Below are 5000 nucleotides of genomic sequence, written 5' to 3'. Positions count from 1 at the left end.
CGGCACACACTTCGAACTCGGTGCAAAAAATACTCTCACTGTATTACCAATGTCCGTCAATGAGTCCGCCGACTCTCGCCCAGAGTCGCGCTACTTTTACCGATCTTTTTGTGTCCCTTCGGTTTTTCTTCCCTGACATTTTTGCACCTCACCACACAATCTTTTCTAAGTGTCTCTGAAAATCGTGTTCCCGAAAATCTCCGGGCACGCCACCTCCATCTTCGCGCAAAACAAACCGTTTTGAGGTCGGCGGGAGTCGGCCCGGTCGTCCGTCCGGTCGTGTCGCACTGACGCCCGCCGCGGGGCCGCAAACTGCGGGGTCATAGAGACTTCCGGTGGTAAGTCGTTAACCGTGATCGGGACCGCCCGGACAAGAAATGCCATTTTCTGGCCGGCGGGAGACGGGCCGATAGGCCTGGCGGGAAAGGCGCGCCGCGGCCCCGCTGAAGGCCGCACATCGGACCTCCTCGACTTCCGCCGTCAAATCGTTAACCTGCGGCGGGCAAAAAAGAAGCGACGCCAGCTTTCGGACTTAGTGCAATTCTCGAATGTCGCGGCTGACTTGGCGGTACGAGCGTTCGGAAGTCCCGCCGGAATTGCGACGCTTCGAACGGTCGAGGCGGCCAATCTCGACCTCAGCGGCGGCACTGGCGCGATACACGTTTCTGCCGCCAGGGGGGGGGGGGGGGGGTGGGGGGGGGGCAAGCCAGCCGGCCGGGGGCGCCCGGCGCCGATCCGGCGCTTACTCGACACGCTCGAGCATCCGAACCCGTCTTATCTACGGGACCGCCGTTGCCACTTGAACACCTTTCGCCGAGAGTATCCGGGCACCCCACCTACCCGCCGGAATCACGAACCACGAGGTAGAAGTCAGGAACCAACAGGAGAAGTCGTGAACTAAATGGCGAATTCATGAACCAAACGGAGAGAAGTCATGAACCGAGCGGTTTAGGGTCAGGGTGAGGGTTGTTAGGGTGAGGCCGTTAGGGTGAGGCCGTTGCTTCGAGCGGGAAGATGGGCAGCCCCGCCCCCCCCCCCCCCCCCCCCCCCGTTGGGTGGAAGGAAACCTCTGCTGCGGGCCCGGCAACCATCCCGAACGGACCCGCTGGGTCCAAATGTCTGCCGAGGGCGGTCCTGCTGCGGTCGCGGGTTCGTTGGAAACCTCTCCTGCTGCTGGCATGGCCACCCTCCCCCCCCCCCCGCCCGACTGACGACCCTGCGGGCCCGGCGACCCGGTGTCCCGTTGCCGCGCGGGGAGTGATCCTCGGGGCCGTGCCGGGCGGGCCCAGCGACACGAAGAGAGTGGGGGGGGGGGTCGGAGGGAGTGGCACTGGGGAGAGAGGGGTGGGGGAGAGAGTGCCCCCCCCCCCCCCCATTAGGGGCGAGTTTATGCAGTCATCAGAGTTTATACCTAACCTCATGATGCTTTATTAGCCGGATAGGCTGTCTGACCTCGCCCCCAGTCCCTACTCCTTCCACTGGATTCTTCTTATACCCTCTTTTTCTTCGTGCCCCCCCCCCCACGCAGGGAGGGTTCCAAGAGGGAGGAGGGAGGGAGGGAGTCCCGGGGCCGTGAGAGAGAGAGAGCCTCATTAGCTGCTAGGTTCACCTCATTAGCTGCTAGCTAACGCGTCAGACCTTTTACATTCTTTAGAGGATTGAAACCTCAGGGCCTTTAACCCCCGTTCACCGTTTACACTCAACGATCCTTCCGAACAAAACCCTTACACATCTGTCCGTCCAACTGACCCCCGAGATACCTAACACGCAGATTAACACGTCAGCGGTGATCGGCGTGTCATAGAGGAGTCACAAAGACGGGCAAAATAGAGTGGTTGAATAAAAAATACTCACTCAATTGGCCGTGATTTAACGTAGCACACAATGATGCAAAGCCCATGCAAAGTCCAGTGGCCCAAGCAAACAAATAAGATAGATCTGGCTCGGCGTTCCTCATCTCCACATCGTCACCCAGCACGCCGACGCCCAATAACAATTCCCCCGCAAATTGTGCACCTCGAGCGGCAGTACTTTAAACGGCGCCGTCTTCGGCGTGACGGCATGAACCAAGTCGGCAAGCATCGTCACCCAGCACACAGACGTCCACTAACAATTCCTCCCCCTGCAAATTGCGCGCCGCGAACGGCAGTACTTTCAAGTATGCCGCCTTCGGCGGGGACATCGTGAACCAAATCGGCAGGCAGGCGTCGTCAGCCGGTCGACCGACCCCCAGTTGCATTGCCCCAACGGCCATTGTGCACTTCGAACAGAACAGTGCTTTTAAAATATTCCGCCTGCCGCGTGTACATCATGAAACAAATGGAAAGGACGAACCGGGCGTGCAACCGATGCACGGAGAGTGACAGGTCGTCAAGCAAGTCCGTGGCAATCCGTCGGCCGACTCGGCCGCGGCCAGCAGAGGCGTTTTGGCCCGGGCGCGCCGAACTTTGCGCGCCCTCGGTATGCGTAACACTAGCACATGCCTTCAAAACTCACTACAAAATAACCCCAAAGTATGCCGCCTTCCCCGTGGGCCTTGTTACCAATATCTTGCCCTGCTTCCTGATGCCCTTATGGGGTCGGCTCTGTTCTTGCAGAACCCTCAGGTGGTGCAGAGTCTGGGCCATTTTATCAATATCTTGCCCTGATTCCTGATGCCCTTATGGGGTCGGCTCTGTTCTTGCAGAACCCTGAGGTGGTGCAGAGTCTGCGCCTTGTTATCAATATCTTGCCCTGCTTCCTGAAACCCTTATGGGGTTGGTTCTGTTACAAAACCCTCAGGTGGTGCAGAGTCTGGGCCACTTTATAAATAACTCTGCCTGCATTAGGGTCAGGGTTAGGGTTAGGGTTAGGGTTAGGGTTAGGGTTAGGGTTAGGGTTAGGGTTAGGGTTAGGGTTAGGGTTAGGTTAGGGTTAGGGTTAGGGTTAGGGTTAGGGTTAGGGTTAGGGTTAGGGTTAGGGGTAGGGGTAGGGGTAGGGGTAGCGGTAGGGGTAGGGGTAGGGGTAGGGGTAGTTTGAACTACTGCCGCTCCAGGCGCGCACTGTGCGTGGGTAATTTTCAGTGGGCGTCGGTGTGCTGGGTGACGATGCCGCCCAGACTCTGCACCACCTGAGGGATCTGCAAGAACAGAGCCGAACCCGCAAGGGTATCGGGAAGCAGGGCAAGATATTGATAACAAGGCCCAGACTCTGCACCACCCGAGGGTTCTGCAAGAACAGAGCCGACCCCATAAGGGTATCAGGAAGCAGGGTGAGATAGTGACACCATTTGTAAAACCGGCAAATCCCACCCAGGAAACATTGCAAAAATTGGCCTCTAATGCTGGAACGTGGGTAAAGCCAAACAAACACGACACGTTTTAAAGAACGTTACTAAAACAGCCTGGGATATGCCCATGACAAAGGATAGGCCGAACCTCACCAGAAAAAAAGAGAGGGAGACCACGGCAGAGCTGAGGGATAAACATGAGATGGTGATAAAACCAGCAGACGAGGGGAGCAGTAGGGTTACAAATTAATGTCAATATGGGGCCTGCTCCCACTGGGTAATAGACAAAAACATAGAACAGGGTGACAGGAGAGACTGGATAGCACAGAGGATAACCCGTGAGCGAAATAATGGGGTGTATGCAGTTCAATGTAAGGAGTGTACCTTACGGTACATAGGGGAAACAGGTAAAACAGCCTCAGCGGTGATCGACGTGTCAAAGAGGAGTCACAAAGACGGGCAAAATAAAGTGGTTGATTATAGACAATAGACAATAGACAATAGGTGCAGGAGTCGGCCATTCAGCCCTTCGAGCCAGCACCGCCATTCAATGCGATCATGGCTGATCACTCTCAATCAGTACCCGTTCCTGCCTTCTCCCCATACCCCCTCACTCCGTTATCCTTAAGAGCTCTATCCAGCTCTCTCTTGAAAGCATCCAACGAACTGGCCTCCACTGCCTTCTGAGGCAGAGAATTCCACACCTTCACCACTCTCTGACTGAAAAGGTTCTTCCTCATCTCCGTTCTAAATGGCCTACCCCTTATTCTTAAACGGTGGCCCCTTGTTCTGGACTCCCCCAACATTGGGAACATGTTTCCTGCCTCTAATGTGTCCAATCCCCTAATTATCGTATATGTTTCAATAAGATCCCCCCTCATTCTTCTAAATACCAGTGTATACAAGCCCAATCGCTCCAGCCTTTCAACATACGACCGTCCCGCCATTCCGGGAATTAACCTAGTGAACCTACGCTGCACGCCCTCCATAGCAAGAATATCCTTCCTCAAATTTGGAGACCAAAACTGCACACAGTACTCCAGGTGCGGTCTCACCAGGGCCCGCTACAACTGTAGAAGGACCTCTTTGCTCCTATACTCAACTCCTCTGGTTACGAAGGCCAACATTCCATTGGCTTTCTTCACTGCCTGCTGTACCTGCATGCTTCCTTTCATTGACTGATGCACTAGGACATCCAGATCTCGTTGAACTCCCCCTCCTCCTAACTTGACACCATTCAGACAATAATCTGCCTTTCTACTCTTACTTCCAAAGTGAATAACCTCGCACTTATCTACATTAAACTGCATCTGCCATGTATCCGCCCACTCACACAACCTGTCCAAGTCATCCTGCAGCCTTATTGCATCTTCCTCACAATTCACACTACCCTCCAGCTTAGTATCATCTGCAAATTTGCTAATGGTACTTTTAATCCCTCCGTCTAAGTCATTAATGCATATCGTAAATAGCTGGGGTCCCAGCACCGAACCTTGCGGTACCCCACTGGTCACTGCCTGCCATTCCGAGAGGGACCCATTTATACCCACTCTTTGCTTTCCGTCTGTCAACCAATTTTCTATCCATGTCAGTACCCTACCCCCAATACCACGTGCCCTAATTTTGCCCACTAATCTCCTATGTGGGAGCTTGTCGAAGGCTTTCTGAAAGTCGAGGTACACCACGTCCACTGACTCTCCCCTGTCAATTTTCCTAGTTACATCTCAAAACA

The sequence above is a fragment of the Rhinoraja longicauda genome, unplaced genomic scaffold, assembly GCF_053455715.1.
Source record: "Rhinoraja longicauda isolate Sanriku21f unplaced genomic scaffold, sRhiLon1.1 Scf000526, whole genome shotgun sequence".
Lineage (NCBI taxonomy): Eukaryota > Metazoa > Chordata > Chondrichthyes > Rajiformes > Arhynchobatidae > Rhinoraja > Rhinoraja longicauda.
This window is presented reverse-complemented; position numbering follows the sequence as displayed.